Genomic DNA, 18,673 nt, shown 5'->3' with positions numbered 1-18,673 from the left:
TTAATGCATTGTTCCCTTTTATCTGCGTCATATTTCAGGTTTCGCGTAGCTCAATGGACTATATGCACGGTTACTTTCTGGTTGTCGTTAAGCCAGCTCTGGCATTTCCGGTGAACTGTTAGCTGTTCATTCTGTAGGCTACTCGCTGTACATCGACACAGAACCATCAATGGTTGACTTTTTAATGTTGTATTCATATTTTAATGCAGTTATCACATTTACCTAATTTGCCAATAAACCAGTTTTATTGATTGCAATAAAGACGAAGCTATTGGGACCGTTTAAAAACACAGTGTCTGTAATTAGACACACACGCATTTTTTTACCCAGCACTTCAAATGTTATTTTTAATGTGATGACCACAAACATTATTTGTTCATCCTTCTGAGATTGTCCCCATTGTAAAACCGAACGTTTAAAAATGTAGGAAATTCAACATTTGATAGAAAACACTTATTTAAAAATAAAAAAGACAATAATTACCACTTTAACCAGCAGGTGGCGGCAAAGTAGCATTTATTTGCGCATATATGAGTCATTTCCTCTAATCGTTTTTCTAAAGAACGCTCCGTGCATATAGCCCATTGGCAGAGTATTGCAATAACAATATGCAATCATGTGATAATGCGATCGTGGGTTCGATCCCAGGGAACGCATGTGCTCATAAAGAGTATATGCACTATAAATCACTAAGGGTAGGTTTAGGGGTGGGGTTGTTGTAGTCCTTAATAAAAAAAAAAAAAAAAGAGTTTTGCTAAATAAAAACAGGAGAAATGGTGTAAAAACTCCACACATTTAAATGAACACTCATTTTGATTGGTAACGACAGTCATACGTCATTTCATTTCACGACAGACGTAACACGACACTGTCATTATTTTTACGCCCGCTAGAGGGCGCATGACTTTAAAACGTAAATACAGGTCGTAATAAGGTGCTTGAAAAATGACCTATAGGGTCGTTTTTTTTTTTTTTTTGGGAGGACAGTCTCTATTGTTTATATGGTCGTCGAGGTTGGTAGGTTACAGAGCCGTTGAGAGAGACGGCTCTGGGCTGTGTTTCCCAAAAGCATTGTAGCTTAAGTTGATCATATAGTCAACAACGGTCTCTATGATCAACTTTTTACCATGCTTTTGGGAAACACAGCCCTGGTCTGTTATTGTTGTGTTCCGGTAGCGTAATGAGGGCAGCCACACCATCGTTTTCAAAAGTCTATGTTTTGATCCGTTTACACATAAACGCAAACCTGGAGTTTTCAAACAGGAACGGGGTCTGCAGCATTTCCAAAAGTCTCAGTTTTTGAGGGTCGGAAATGCCGGAGTAGTGTAAATGACAGGCGTAACGGTAACAAAAAAAAGTTATGCATATCCCTGTGTAAACAATAACATGGAGACTGAACTGCAATCTTTGCTGGCTTTGTTGTCATTTTTAGCAGCCATTGTGCAGTTAAACTGCATTTTTTAAATACTGCAGCTATACCTACATGCGCAAGACGCAACTGTTTACACTTGTATGCGCATGCCCTGTGTTCATGAATGGTCATGTGACACCCGTTTTCGGCCGTGTAGTGTAGACAGAGATCGTTTCTGAAACGCTGTGGAAACGTTAGTGAAGATGAGGATCATTTTTGTTTTCAAACAGCATTTTAAAATGAAAACGATCCTCATCTACACTGACGAGGATCGTTTACACCGCTTACACTGCAGTAGTGTAAACGGGGCCTGAGCTGCGACTTCGCATCACATGAAGACGTGTGACCAGTAGAAGACTGATACATCATGGTGTGACTTCTTGGCTGAATTAAAAGATTTATATTTTTGCAGTAAAGTCAAGTAGATTGTATTTTTTATTTTTTTATTTTTTTTTTTTACATTTTGAGTATATTACTATTTATTATATGTTGAATTCATGTTTGTAAAAAAGACGCTTCAGAGCATGACGTCATATTACGACCGCTGCAGTGTCTCATGCTCAAAGTCTAGTGTGACCGCGGCTTCAGTGGACACATTTGATCCTGCTGCGGTTACCTCCATCTGGTTAACCTCTAGAGAGCTCACACTTCCAATTGAGCACAGATGGCATTCTGCAGTCAGCCCTGGAGAGTGGACACACACATGTGCGGTCTAGTGTGAGTGAAGTTAGCCAGAGCAGACAGTGTATAATCACAGGTGTTTTCACCTTATGTGCTCATGGCTGAAACGAGACAAGCAGCCGCTCCAGTAGGGGTACTGCCAGGGCTGTGCTTTGGGCGGTGCAACCGGTGCAAGGGGGGGCTCTGCTTCTGCTACCTCACACTGGGCCCCGCCCCATTGTGGGTACAGTTGTCATATAGCCTATACAGGGGTGAGAAAACAAATACCAGTCACCATAATAACACTATCATTTATAAAATTGCATTGAATGTCCAATATTTATAGTTCTTTTTTCTAAATAAAACGTTCTTTGAAAAGATGATAAAAGACACATTTGGAAACTTTCTGCTACAAAGAAGTGATACTGAGTGTACTATATCTTTTGCGTTTTGCCCTTACAACTCAGCAAGGCTACTTCACGTAAATGCGAGTGCATTAGCAGGTAGTTGCTGAATCGCAGGAGTTTGATTTAGGAGATGAGGTCATGATTGCAGCACATCCAGTGCAAGTAGACTTTGACTATTTAATTTTACTTAACATTATTTATCCGCTATATTGACAAGACCTTTATGAAGGATATTTTATTAAGGCTTAACTGAGACTTGAGAGTTTGTAGAGGCCTTGCTTTATTGCAATATTGAGGTGTTCAGTTTTATTTTGATTTTAGAAAATAAAAATGATTGCTCATCTTACAAATTAATTGCTTCTTATTTTCACTGGCATGTCTCTTAGATGTCGAGGACTAGTGCATATTTGAGCCATTCAGTTCGAGTAAAATACTTAAGTACTGTTAAAATCAGATTATATAAGACTTTTACTCAAGTCATTTTAGAATTGATGACTTGTAACTTGTAATGGAGTAATTTTCGCTGTTAGGTATCTGGGTTTTTTTTAGGTACTCTTTACACCAATGCATCACATACGCGACGCCAGTAGCCATTGACTTCCATAATAGGAAGAAAAATACTATGGAAGTCAATGGCTACCGTCAACTGTCTGGTTACTAACATTCTTTAAAATATCTTCTTTTGTGTTCAACAGAAGAAAGACTTTCAGACAGGTTTGGAACAACATGAGGGATAGTAAATGATGAGAAAATTTCCATTTTTGGGTGAACTATCCCTCTAATCTTCAGAAATCTTAGAAGTTCAAACTATATATTATGAGACATTTTATTTTCTATGTGACCTTTTATTTTTCTATTTCAATTTGTTGTTTTTTTTAAACTGTATTTTTTTATTTAAAAATATAAAAAAGTAAAAAGTATTTTACTTGAAAATGTAAAAAATTGTAAAATGTATTAAAGGGGACCTATAATGCCCCTTTTACAAGATGTAATGTTAGTCTCTGGTGTCCCCAGAACGTGTCTGTGAAGTTTCAGCTCAAAATACCCCACAGATAATTTTATATAGCTTGTCAAATTTGCCCCTATTTAGGTGTGAGCAAAAACGCCATTTTTTCGCTTTAAATGGAAATGAGCTGCTGCTCCCCACCGCTTTCCATAAGAGGGCAGAGCTTTAACAGCTCGCGCTTCGGTTGCTCAACAACAACAAAGCTGGAGAATCTCACGCAGCCAAAATGACGATTGACAGTGACGGTGTTCAGCCTTACATTGTTCAAACTGGAGTCAGACACTGATGGAGAGACTTTTTACAGCTTTTAGAATGCATCTGGATGTTTCTGAACAGTTAGTGGATAAATTTATGTAGTTGCTGTGGAGTTGATTCAACTCATCAACTAGCATGTGCTATCATGTTAATCTTTTGTGCAAATCCAGCGTTGAATTGACCCTTGTTTGTGAAGCAGTTCAGCGTAAAATGACGGTATGGTAACAACACTCCACTACAACAATTCTTCCTCTCCTCTAAAGCAGCCCAACATGGCCTCGCCCATCGCCCACGTTGTTGCGTGGTCTCAGGGGCAGGGTTTATGCACATTTTAGGGTTAGTGATGTCACTAACCCGAGAAGAAGCTCGTTGTAGTACCAGCCATTTGTTGTAGTCCTTAAACAGAGAATTCTTTAAAAGAAAATATCTCCCTTTGCATTGAACTTTGAGCGCTGTAACTTTGCAAGTGTTGTTTATGCTCTTACGGCAACTTTAAATTGAATAATACTGTTTAATATGGTAAATATTTGATTTCTCAATACTTAATTTATATTTCTGTCCTTATCGCTAACTTAAACTCTTCTTTTTGTAGTTAACACTGCTTTCTTTAATGTCAAGGAATGGCTGAATCATGGAAATATAGGAAAACATTTAAAACACTTGTGACTTTAAAGCCCCCAAAGAGAGGGCGAGGAAACGCAGACATTTTTCCTTTCATCCACTTTATTGAACACCATTAATCATTAGCTTACATATGACCCCCAAAGAGCCAATTCAAACACAGAAACCAGAGCAAGATTTACTGCTGGGTCATTAGAAAGACATGCAACACAAGGAAAAATTTCACAGTGAAACAAGTGCTAAAAAATTAGCTCCAAAAAACAACTCCCAATCATCAGGAGAAAGATGGATGTTAAGAGTGAATTTTGTCATTGGATGTTCTGGTATTTTTATAGCTGTTTATCTTGTCTAATTATTCTACCCTGACTTGAAACTCACTTTAGTCCAGAAAGAGAGAATTATGGGTACTGTGGACCCTGTCCATGTGACTTATTGTTTTTACTGTTGGCTCTGTTTTAGGGTTGTACAACACTCACACGTTTGCTGAACTTGTCTGCCTTAAAGTTCCATCACGTTCAACACGTATGTGCCACCACATGGGCACAAGAAGCCTGAATTGTGAAGAACATTGCTTTGTGTGGTGGTCTAAACAACTAAACATATCAGGTTAAACCCAATCCAGAAGAGGAAAACTGTGTGAGTTCTGTTAATGAAAAACAGGCAGTTTAGCCTCAATATTTGGTAAACAGAAAGCAGGAAACTTCACATGAAAATTCAGGCGCATAAATTCAAACTTAATTCTAGCTGGACCCAAACAGCCTGTGCTTTCATGTCATGTCAGCAATACTGCTTTCAGATTGTGGTCTTCAGAATCGTCTGGTGAGGGATTGTGCATAACAAGAAGAGATCTGAGGTCAACAATATAATTAGCTCAAGGCGTAAGGAGAACCTGGGTCAACTAAGCAGGACCAAATGGACTCTTTTAAAAGGGTGAGAGTCCAAAGTCCAGGCTTATCAAGGCTATTAACACTAGAGGCTGTGCTTTATAATTGACTTGGGGCTCGTTGGAAAAAATCAAAATCATACTTTGCCTGCCTGCTGCGGCACCGAGGTCCAAATCCTATTGCTTTTATGTGGCTTCAGAGGGCCGTTGACTCCAGCTAGGGCTTGTAGAACCATGAGGCCCCAGCAAATAGATCAAGCGTGTAAGGACAGCATTGAGACAATCTGCCACCTTACTGGAATAATTATTTGACTCGTTCAAACTAATGATGGTCTTATCCTCAGAGCAGGGCCAGTGATGACTGAAACAGGGGAAGAAAACCCTCTGTATGGTGGAATAGAAGGCCAGCACATTTACAGCTATAAAAACACAAAATCCCTCACAGAAAGAGCTCTATTGTTGTCGAGAATGGAGAGCGTGCCATATATACGCGGCTCTAATGAGACTGCTGACAGCACAGGCAGGAGAAATCAAAGAGTACTGAAGGTGTCGAACTCATTGAACAGTAAAAGGACAAGCAGAACTGGACAGGTGCAGGGCTGACTGTTACCCTCGCTTTTTACTTTTTAGTGTCCTAAAATGTTATTTTTGTTTGTCATTTCATTTTATGAAATCCACCATTTTGTTGATGTCTGCCATTTTTTCAACATAAAATGTATTATATCACTGTATAAAGTGCTTAAAGGGTTAGTTAACCCCAAAATGAAAAATTCTGTCATTAATTACTCACCCTCATGTCGTTCCAAATCCGTAAGACCTTCGTTCATCTTCAGAACACAAATTAAGATATTTTTGATGAAATCCGAGAGGTATATGACTCGTCCATAGACAGCAACATAATCAACACTTTCAAGGTCCAGAAAGGTACTAAAGACATCGTTCAAACAGTCGACGTGACTACAGTGGTTCAACCTTAATTTTATGAAGCGACGAGAATACTTTTTGTGCGCAAAAACAAAACAAAAATAACTTTATTCAACAATCTCTTCCCTGTTATTATCCATATTCAGGTCACGCAGTAAGCACAGGCTTCCTGTGCCCAAAACTGCATGCATTTTGCAGAAGAACATTGTTTTGGTTGTGTTTCGGCTCTGCGTGACTGTGCAGATCAATATGGTTATCATACTGCTCATAAAACATTCACTACTAGGCTTAAGAGATATAACCAGTTTAGATGGAAAGGATCTTAAGCTGAGTGGCTGAAGAAGTTACAGCAGCTATACCCATTAATAGTACTTCCTCGAAAATAAATTACAGCACAACGCTACAACAACCATAATGAAAAACACAATAGATAATGTTTTACAATGAACTCTGTTAGAGCTACATATGGCAATTTATCTGTTCAATAAAATATATTACTCACCTGTTGAGTAATAAAAAAGTAATCTCTACGTCACTTTTACAGCATTTCAAATCCCTCAGTCCTCGCCATATCCGAAAAGCCAAGCTAATGTTGATTCTTGTTTTATTACAAGCTCTATCGTTGCCAGCAGACTCTCCTCTGTTTGGCTTTTTTTTTTTTTTTTTAAAGCAAGTCAAGTCATCCCTATTTATATAACACTTTTTACAATACAGATTGTTTCAAAGCAGCTTTACAGTGATAACAGGAAAAAAATAGAACAAAGTTTGTTTTGGCTGTACAGCGGCTCTAGAAGAAAAAAGTGTCATTGTCCAGCTTAGTCCAAGTTCAGTGTTGATTCATTTCCAATGTAAAAAAGTTATTAACTTAGTTAATTTATCTTTACAGCAGCATGCCACCCCCACACCATACACGTGACAAAGTAGCCGGAGCAACTTTTCTCTATTTACGGATATGACAAGACAAACACGGACCAGTGATGCACGTATGGATTTACAAATGAAAATCATCCCAACAGGTCTAAAATATAAACACTTATAACAGGCTTACCATAGTGAATTAGAGTAATATAAAAACACGTTTTAGAAGAAGGGTTGATGGTGCATTGACATTGTATTAATTCTGAACAAAAAAAATGTACATAGTGCACCTTTAACATGGGCTCATTCTAGTGGATGAATACTGGGTGGGCATAAACACACACTCAGCAGTTAAACATAAAAAAAAATAAATAAAAAAAAAGCAGTTACCAAAAAATAAATAAATAAAATCTGCCTTTTAACAAAAATATGTCCTGGAATACTACACATGCAGATCACCCCATCCTTGGGATTTGATCCTGTAGAGTGTATTTTGTGGTCAGATTTCTGATGTTTCCATTAACACCCCATCACTCAAAAACACTGAAACAGATTTTAATGCTCAGCCAATGAGGATTTTTATTTTTTTATTTTTTTTTTTTTTTGGAAGCACCATCATTTAACATCATTAAAGCACATACGCAATTCAACCTACTTACATTACCAGAGAGAAAAACATATACACAAATCTCTAAATTTTTAATCATCTCCATCCCTGTAAAAATGAAAATCCCTGTAAAATGTTCTCTGAAAATGAGAGCTATTGAATTAGGAGAATGATGCTCTTAGCACTCACCGGTAATCACGTTTGATGGTTTTATCAAGCACACGGAGCAGCATCCTGCTGAAGCACTTTAGGCCTTCACCTCTAACCATAGAGCTGCTGACCCAAACATCAAGCCCAGAGAATCCGCTTCCCCAAACCACTAATGCAATTAGAGTCGCAGCCAATCATAGAGGTGTTAAGGCCACATCCAAACGTCCATGCCAACATGGGTAAGCTAGCGTGAGCAACAATAGATGCAGCACTATAAAGAACCCACATAAATGTCTGTGTCTCTCTCCAACTACAGAATAACAATTTATGATTTGTAAAATGAACTCTTTGCACAACTGGATGGAAAGCCAGGGGTGACGAACTGCATGCTTTTGTCCCCTTTTCATTAGTTTTGTTTTTTATAGACTGGTTTTATAGAAAGTCTTCCTGGGGTCATTAGGAATGTCTGAAATGTTCCAAGAAACAATGCAGCAAAGAGACACAAAAATCAGAATATGAGAATTTTTGAAATAGAAAAGATGGCAGTCAAATGATGCACTCAAGAGGACTATAAAAGATCTGTAAAAACACACTTTCACTTCACCTTTTACTGTTCCACAGGTCCATTCTGAGCTCTGTGCCACTGCTTCCAGATATATCAGCTCATAACTTCATCATCCAGCAGACTCAAACGGATCATGGAAGAACTTAGGCAACGGGTTTGAACTTCAGTCAGGACAGCAGCAAGTACTACTTCCTATGTGAAACATTCAAATCAGCCCATCAAGGATCTCATTAGACAATGACAAAACTTGAAACATCATTACTTGTTCCTAAAACATCTGAATAACAAATATGTTGTGCTTTAACAATGTTTCTTAGTAGGTCAAATGGTCTGGAATTGCCAAGATTCTTCAAGGGATGTTTATGAGAAAATCTTGGCTCAAGTACACACTGCATTTTTTAATAATCACTGATTATTGGGTAGGATTTGAGTTGGGATTATTGGTTGAAGTCTGTTTCATGAAGGGTGGAAAGAAACATTTGACCGATTTTAGCAGATCAGAAGATTATTAATGACTGAACCCAGTGGAACACCAGACTGCTGTTCTGAGTCAGGATTTTTGCATGTTATTGATCAGGTATATCTGAGCTGAGCTGATTTTGTGCAAAGCTCTCTAGTTCCCCCCAGTGATTAGAAAATTTAACTGCAAATTTGTCTTTTTACCATAACCAAGGGGTCAAAGGTTTGTCTGGTTAGTATGAACCCATTAGCCCCTGTTGGTAGATTCTGTAACTACACAATCTGGAAGCAAATCGTAAACTTTAATCAAAATAACTTTCCATCCTTCTTGCAATGACATCTCTTTGATGATTTGTTATTCGGAGCAAAGGCATGGCAACCTGTCACTCACATCAGATTGCATCAATAGCAAACTACAACCATCCAATCAATTCCCTTTAGACAAAATCAATTTCAATCCTACATTTTTTTTTTTATTCTTGTTCTAGAAGCCGTTTCATTTGGATGATTTACGTCACAATACAAAAGAAAATGAAACTTCCGTTTCATATCAGCTTTAAGTCAGAAAGGAGGACAAGAGAGGGAAATGCAGAGATGTGTCTCAGGCCTTGTTTCCCATTTTAGTTGGTTTGAAGTCCCTCCTAATTAGACTATAGCTGCAAAAATCGATCAAGTCTATTTATCCAGTAAAAATATGCAAAATTCTATAAAACAAGATGAAATGACTTGAAGCAAAAGTAATAGTTTTTATCACATAGACCAAATTATTTAGCTATAATCTGGTGTTGCAGTATCTTTATCTCTACACTAGATGGCAGAAGACACCAGTGCTTAATGAGCAGCACTGCAGAAATCCAGTACAGTACTTTTATTAAAATCTAATAAATGCAATGCATGTTAGTGTTAATATAATAATTGTTAAAGCAATAATACAAAATAACATTAAAAGCTTACAACTTTACAAATGTTCTACTGAGATACTCATGAAGGTAAACTTAACCTTTAGACTTAAGACAAAAAAAAAAAAAAAAAGGTGTCTTTGTGGGAGAAACCGTCTACCCTCATGTCACTCAAAAATTATTATTATTATTCTATATATTTTTACTTGGAATGCAATTAAAGTATCAAAATATCAAAATTTTAATGCCCATCATGCCCATAAACTATCTTTACTTGATGTTAGGTTGGAATTCAAACCCCTGGTTAGCCTCACTGAAAGAGTTAATAGACAATGCATGCCTTTTGACTGAAAATTAATGTTTCACACTAATGGGTGTAACTGGAATTGTAAGACTTGTATATGTATTACTGTGAGAGTCCTGAGACTCACAGTATGAGTTAAAATCTTGTTAATTTCTCTCCTCTCCACATGTTTACCTCTCAGTGTGAGGAAAGAGAACTTAATGAAACGTTTTGATGAGGGCCTGAAGCTTGAATAAAATATCAAGCTTCTTCTTTAGTTCAAACACACACACACACACGCACGCACACACACACACACACACACACACACACACACACACACTCTCTCACTCAGCACAGCATCATATCTCAGAACTCAGATAGTTTACACACAGACAGGTGATTGACAGGTCTCATTCCTATATCAGGTGTCTGTTGAAGTGGGACATTCTCCATGCTTGTTGCCAAGAGCTGTAAACCCAAACAGCTGTTAGAGATTAATGTGTTAGATTTATCGCAGCTCTCAATGACCACACTATGAGAGACATTCACTGTTGAGCTAGAGGTGTCAAGAAGGACCAACATAAACCTCTCACATTTCAACCTTACAGACAGTTGAAAGTGTTGGTCTGTAATTAATATGCAGTGTCATCACCATCCACACTCCAATTCAATAGCCTCAATAGTGAATTTTCACTAGAAATAGGCACTGAGGGAAATGCACATTTATTTGTTAACGGTATCCTCTTTTAGTTCTGTTTGATAAACACAGAATTTCACCTTCAGTGAATTAAACTAAACATGTTCAAAAATATGTATATAAACTACTTTTTTACATTTTAAAAGAACATTTGAGAGGTGCTTGGATGTGTAATTTTCAGTTACATTTTTTTTTTTTTTTTTTTTTGCTGCTGACCTTTCATGATCCAATTCAACCATATGAATAAGCAAAAATTACTTTAGTTAAACATCACATTTTTTTTTTGTGTTGTTGTTGTTGTTGTTGTTGATGTTGTTTTTAGAGCGGCTGTGTACAAAATCGCATACTCTCCTGAATAGGTACTTATTTTGAATAAGTAATTACTTCACAACTGTTAAAAAAGAGTACATTCTATATAGTATGAATGTGTGTAGTATGATTGTAATCCGGACGTACTACATTCGCCATGTTGTCATTATTGTATGATCTACCAGCGCAGGTGCGTTGCTTCACCACCATTCACAAATCCTCTCCCGTGGCCTCATGGGATAGTAAAGTGTCCATTGTATGCACACTTCCGAACCTTGCCAGAAGAAGTAGGTCATCCAGGTACTTTTTGCCTACTCTTTTATGAGTACTATTAATTCAGACATACTTCCTTTGTCACATACTGTTTTTCACCTACTATATAGTAGCGAAGTATGCGATTTCAATATGTGACAAAAGAAGTATGCATTTCAGATGCAGCCTCTGTCTCTCGAATTCAGCCATTTTGAAGGACATCTCAATTTTCTAATTGCACCACGAGGAGGCCAGGAATGATAATATATCATAAAGTTGTTTGTGGTGGGGTAAATTAAACGCGATATGCGGTGACATCACAATCGTGTTGCATTGTGGTATACGGAGCTGCTTGAAGTGTACATATGAAGTAGACTCACAAGGGAGCGAGTGTCTGTCCATATAAACTTCCCTTGTCCACTTCATGAAGTGGAACGCACTTGAAAAACGGTGGCAGGGATTACCCCGAGGGGAAGTGCTTAGGGAAGTTTGCGAGTACGTGTCTAAAAGTGGACTGGAACGCAGCCAAGGATGCACAAAATAGAAATGATAAGCACCCCTATTCTTCTGCAATCCAGAAATGGCAGCACAGCTGACAGGTTTGTTTGAGCTGCGCCCTCTACTGTACAGGCGTTAATTTTAATTTCCTTCAGCCTGAGGCTTATTCATTTCACTTTAGATGTAAAAGGGCCTTTTGAACTTTTTGTTCAAGCCCAGCCCAGATGAGAAAAAAGTAATTCTAACTCATTACTTTCCATAAAAAAGTAACAAAGTAATGCAATTAGTTACTTTTTAGGGTGTAAAGCAATATTGTAATGCATTACTTTTAAAATTAACTTTCCCCAACACTGAAAATAACAATTTAAACTAATTTATAATAGCTACAGAAAATAAACAAACAACTGAGCCACACAAGCACCATGATATCAGTGCCATCGACAGAGTTCATTTGCTAAAACTGCTAAAAATGAAAATAGATGTGCATTTGACAGTAGTGTGCTTCAGCCCTGCAGCTATTACACAGAGTCCATTAAGCACACTGGATCACTGTTTTAGAGGCCAAACGAGAGCGGATTGGAACTAAATCTCTCTCTCCTGCAGGCTAATGAGCTGTTCCTGGATCCTTGTCTCATCAGATCTGAGGAACGTAAGGCGGGATACAAGCAGCGCGTAACGAGTCCTGTTTGACCTCGTCTCGGCAGCGGGCCGGCGTTTGGCAGCACCTGCTCTCAGCGGCTGTCATCAGATTTCAGCCGCTGTCCAGACAGACTGGCTTCCACCTCGGGCTCTGTCCTGCAGCGCAGTCATGTGAGAGACCCAAGGCCTCATCCCTGCTGATTCGGAGACATAGAGAGAGTAAATGCCAAGGACATTTCAGGGTGCAAACTAGCATGCATGTGCACACACATACTTGCAAAGAAGTATAACACTTTAAAGCTGAACTGTATGTAACATATAATTCTACTTTATCAATCTCATTGGATTATTTGGGAAAACTGTCATAATTATTCTGTTAGGTGACCCTATACTGGCACAAAAATTACACACTTTGTAAAAAAAAACTTGCACCCCCTTTTAAACACAAACCCAAGAAACTGCATACCAAAAATTAAAACAGATATAGGCTTAGAGTGGTGCAGGGATGATGTATTTATACAGGCCAACCCAGAGAGATGATCCTCACTGCAGAACATGAGATCCAGGGGGCGAGGTTGGATCCAGATCCAACTGCTCCACTTTACATATCCCTAAACCTACCCGTCTCCACCCCCTGATTCCTAAACCTACCCATCTCCACCCCCTGGATCTGGATCCGACTCCTCCACTTTACATATCCCTAAACCTACCCGTCTCCACCCCCTGATCCCTAAACTTACCAATCTCCACGCCCTGGATCTGGATCCAACTCCTCCCACTTTACATATCCCTAAACCTACCCGTCTCCACCCCCTGATCCCTAAACCTACCCATCTCCACCCCCTAGATCTGGATCCAACTTTACATATCCCTAAACTTTACCCGTCTCCACCCCCTGATCCCTAAACCTACCCGTCTCCACCCCCTGGATCTGGATCCAACTCCTCCCACTTTACATATCCCTAAACCTACCCGTCTCCACCCCCTGATCCCTAAACCTAACCATCTCCACCCCCTGGATCTGGATCCAACTCCTCCAACTTTACATATCCCTAAACCTACCCATCTCCACCCCCTGATCCCTAAACCTACCTATCTCCACCCCCTGGATCTGGATTCAACTCCTCCCACTTTACATATCCCTAAACCTACACGTCTCCACTCCCTGGATCTGGATCCTGGATCTCTTGTTCTGCAATGAGGAGCTACTGAACCCGGGAGACAGCATCACCCTGGTTCTCTCGACAAAAACCCAATAGGATTTTTCCATTGACTTTTGGATTAGTGCAAAAAATAAGGTCTGTGACTAACTAAAGCTTATTATTCTTACATTCAGATAATCTTGACAAATGAACACAACTTTTATGAATTTTGAATCGTAAATACAATCGGCAGAAGTCAAGAGCTAACCTTAGGCTATAAACGAAACATTAGGCTACACCACAGTTCAATGTCACCATCACTAAGTGTAACAATGGCGGGAACCGGCAAACTGTAAACATGACTTTAATAATAAAACAAACATAAACAACAAAACTAAAGGAAAGTAAACTAAAACAAAACAAAACACTAACTTAACGTCCAGGCCTGGTCTTCTCTCGTCCTTCACTGTCGTCACTCCTCCTTTTATACTTCTGGAGCTCCTCCATGGGACTCGTGTCAGGTGTGGCCCACGGCTCTTGACACCCACTCTGCTTGCCACACTGAGCTTCCAACAACTCTGTCAATATTTGTAGTTTGAAAGAGTGCACTTATAAACACAACAAGGCTGTGAAAGCAAAGTAATAACTGGTAATCCAAAGGTTGCTGGTTCGATTCTCAATACTGGCAGAAAATGACTGAGGTGCCCTTGAGCAAGGCACCTAACCCCCAATCGCTCCTCAGGCAAAAATGGCTGCCCACTGCTCTGGGTGTGTGTGTGTCCACGGTTTGCAGTGTGTGTTCACTACTCACTCCTAATGTGTGTTCACTAACTTGGATGGGTTAAATGCAGAGGACAAATTCCAAGTATGGGTTACCACTTGGCCTTCACATGTCACTTAACTTACTGATGTATTTTATATCATAGAATATAACATGAAAACATCTTGAGCTTGTGTTTACCAAAGACCTTATTTCAATCATTTAACCAAAAACCAATTGACTTCAGGATGATGGAACCGAAAGTGCTAAAATACTAATTTGTTTCCTGGTTTTGGCTTACAAAAATACATCATCCCTGCATCTCTCTATTGTGGTCTCATTTAAGAATAGATGTTTGTTGTCATTAAGTTTACCTATGCAGCAAGTATAAAAAAGTTTTTATCATTAACTGCAGTTATTTAATGGCAGTTTTCACTGTTATGATGCTTACTGAGCAATTTGAAACCCTCCAACATCAGTTCTGCTGATGCACCAGCCTCAATGATCAGGATCATTGGTTGAAACTCAATCTTTAGTGACAAACACAGACAGCAGAAAAGCTCTGCTGAATTTGCATCAAATCAAATATCACCACTAATGGAAATGTCATCACATCAATGTTTCTGAGACATTCTGTGACAACATAATGCAAATTATCTTATAAATATTCTCCCTCTCTCTCTTAACAGCTTTCTGGATGGAATATATATATATAAAAAACAGTGTATACTAATTTGGTCTTAGCTGCTGGTCTCCAGCCTGCCCAAACGAAATGCTGTTTAACTGGTCAGCTAGTTGATTCCAATTTAACAGTCACAAAGGTGTCCAAAATCCCTTTAAAATCAGTAAACCAGGCTGGGAGAGATCAGCAAACCAACATATAAGCCTTTAATTTTCTTTTTTTTTTTCCCAGTGGGTTTCTATGGTGAAATACTTTTGTATATTGGCTGCTAAACTGAATAACTGATTATTGTGCCCAGCAACTGCTTTCTTACATAACTGTACCAGATTCATGTTTCTTAGCACTCAATCTCTTTCTTTTTACAACTCTTTCAACTTTAACAATCAATATTTCAAGCAGCTGTGTAAGTGGGACTCTTTGATTCACATTGGGGTCCTGATCACACCCTGTCATAGATTATTTTGCAAAAATGACTGGTTGACTGTATTTTGTACCTTACTTCAACTTAATATTAATGTCTGACAACCAAAACATGTCTTTTAAAACTATATACACTCCCATAAAACACATTTTGTATCTAATCTTATGCAGTTTGACATTAAAAATGAGTTTGGCAGAGCAATGTGCCGAGTTCAACGTAAAATGTAACAAAATGAAAAGCATCTGCCAGTGCCAGAATGTGGTCCTACACATGACACTTGAGACAAATGAACAGCGGCATCACCGATTACCAGGCGCTCGGATGAATTGGCTTCCTCTGTCTTCTTTGCATGTGCATTGTAATGGGATGGAAGTGTTTGGATGCTCTACAAAAGCAGCTGTCATTTCTGCTGAGACACTATAATAGGACATTCATTTCTAAGATTCAATGCAGGCTTTTGTGCTCAGGAAAAACGTGACAATTTCACGAACAGATTTTGTGTGATTAAAAAGTGCTGTCTCAATATGGAGTTAATAAACTGAGAAGACAGAAACACATTTAGGCCTGTATAATATGTTTCATTTAGAGGCAGTCACACTTCTGATTTACAGTCTGAATTAGAGAGGGAGATACCTGTGTGTGTGTGTGTGTGTGTGTGTGTGTGTGTGTGTGTGTGTGTGTGTATAAGGTTATAACAGCTGTACAGTGTATAAGTAACTATGGGAATAGAATAGAATAGAATAGATTTCATGGCATTATTGTAAAGTAGGATGAGTTCAGTAAAAGTAAGACATCAGGTAAAAGGGAGGTTTAAATGGTTAGTTCACCCAAAAATGAAAATTCTGTCATAATTACTCACCTTCATGTCATTTCACACCTGTAAGACCTTCGTTCATCTTTGGAACACAAATTAAGATATTTTTCATTAAATCCGATGGCTCAGTGAGGCCTCCATTGACAGCAAGATAATTAACACTTTCAAATGCCCAGAAAGCTACTAAAGACATATTTAAAACAGTTCATGTGACTACAGTGGTTCAACCTTAATTTTATGAAGTGACGAGAATACTTTTTGTGCGGCAAAAAAATAAAATAAATTAATTAATTAATTAATAAAGACTTTATTCAACAATATCTAGTGATGGGCGATTTCAAAGCACTTCTTCATGAAGCTTCGAAGCTTTACGAATCTTTTGTTTCGAATCATTGGTTCGGAGCGTGTATCAAACTGCCAAAGTCACGCCCCCCAGTGGTGAACCATTGAAATTTCGAAACTTTTATCACATAATGAAGCCTCGTTTACTGAAATCACGTGACTTTCACGCTCCGAACCACTGATTCTAAACAAAGGATTCGCAAAGCTTTGAAGCTTCAATTGCTATCTGCAGGGGCCGGTTGCACCAGCTGGACGTAAAAAAGTTGGGTGTAACCTCTACGCTGGACGTAGTTACGTCCAGCTTTCCGATGAATATTTACACCTGTTGCACCATCTAAAACTACAACTAGGCGCAGGCAGGCTTAGCGAAGACGATGCGCGTACACGCTGGCATGTTCTACAGCACTATTAGTTGAGACGCCGTTCGCGTTACTATGGTTATCAATTTGAATTTACTCGCTCCAACGAATAGATGAAAAATGACTGCTGAGCCGAAAAAAAGGATAAATAAATTACTCAGATTGTAAAGCAAGAAAAATTATTGAGCTATTCAGCAATATGCTGAAATGAAACCTTTCAATAAATTCTCTGTCTCCATATACTTACTCTTTCAAACCGGAAAGCCCGCTGATCTTGTAGCCTGTATACCAGACGCGCCATCATCTCAACGTTTTTATTTGTCTTTATTTTCACCATGGAAACAAGTCAAGACTTCTCACTTTACACCTACCTTTGACTAGGCGTAAGATTTAGTCTCAGTCGTGCGCTACGCCCAGATGGTTCAACAGGTATTAATTTTACGCAGGACTTAAAACGCATTTTACGTTAAGCTTAGTCTTACGACCGGGTGTACGTCCAGCTGGTGCAACCGGCCCTAGGAGACAATCATATCAAAATGTTTTCATTTGCTTGACATTATTAAGATGGTCAAGCTTCAACATCTAAACAACTCAGCAAGCATAGAAAATCAAATGGAATGTTTCTCATATAAATAAACCCCTATAACGAATGCAAATCACTTAATATGACTATAAACACAGTAAATGATTCCAGAACTAAGTGTCATGTATACATACTGCCACGTATAAACTAATATTGAAGTTTCTAGAAATCTGAACACAACAGCTGTCCACACTATAAAAAAATGCTGGGTTAAAAACAACCCAAGTTGGGTTGAAAATGGACAAACTCAGCGATTGGGTTGTATTAACCCAGCGGTTGGATTAAATGTTTGCCAAACGTGCTGGGCAGTTTTATTTAACCCAACTATTGTTTAAAAATTACTATATGGCTGGCTTAAAATGAACCCAAAATATGTTGGAAATTAAAAATCAAACATTACTAGAGGCAACAATAATAATCAAAAGGTGAACATATATTAATAAGCAATTTAATACATGTTTATTATTTAATTATTATTCATTAAACATATTAACAAATGTTAATTTCCAACACATTTTGGGTTCATTTTAAGCAAGCAATACAGTACTTTTTAAACAATAGTTGGGTTAAATAAAACTACCCAGCAGGTTGGACAAACATTTAACCCAATCGCTGGGTTTGTCCATTTTCAACCCAACATGGGTTGTTTTTAACCCAGCATTTTTTAGAGTGCAAACAAAGGTAATTCTGGGTGATATTACAAGCTGCTAAATTTCAAGGAGGGGATTTTCTTTTAAACATAACCAAAAAAAAAAAAAAAAAAAAAATATGCAGGAAAACAGATGGCCAGAACAAGCATCTCCAGTATTTCCAGATATAGCGGTGGAACATGTCAAAATGTGTAATTATTAGTAAAAAAAAAAAAAAAATGTAAATCATGTGCCTGTAAATATGGTCATTGTGACTAACAAAACATTGCTCTATATGATTTATAACATTGTATTATTTGGAGTACTACCATGTAGCTACTATTGCAAGGTATAAAAATACAATTATGCCTACCATGATAAACATCTGGTATACCATCTGCTGCCTTCACCGTACCATGGTACCGTCACGCAACAATTTAAAAAAACCAAAGAAACGACAAAAGTTAGTCTCTTAGTAAGTCTCTTCTCAAGAGGAGAGCCCATGAATATAGCAAATGAGCTGTGAGAATGATACCCGCGTGCGTGCGTGTATGT

General features: G+C 38.3%; 1 long non-coding RNA gene across 1 annotated transcript; it reads right to left on the bottom strand.

The window, feature by feature from the left end:
• Nucleotides 1-7,105: 7,105 nt before the first annotated feature.
• LOC127524428 (uncharacterized) lies at nt 7,106-18,617 on the bottom strand. Its single transcript, XR_007933046.1, has 4 exons — nt 18,492-18,617; nt 16,251-16,287; nt 13,961-14,106; nt 7,106-12,583 (listed from the first exon to the last, which is right to left on the bottom strand). It is a non-coding gene; the product is annotated as an uncharacterized LOC127524428 (long non-coding RNA).
• Between the last annotated feature and the right edge of the window lie 56 nt (nt 18,618-18,673).

The sequence above is a fragment of the Ctenopharyngodon idella genome, chromosome 13 (assembly GCF_019924925.1).
Source record: "Ctenopharyngodon idella isolate HZGC_01 chromosome 13, HZGC01, whole genome shotgun sequence".
Classification (NCBI taxonomy): Eukaryota; Metazoa; Chordata; class Actinopteri; order Cypriniformes; family Xenocyprididae; genus Ctenopharyngodon; species Ctenopharyngodon idella.
The sequence above is the reverse complement of the archived record's forward strand: the minus strand, read 5'-3'. Positions and strand labels throughout refer to the sequence as shown.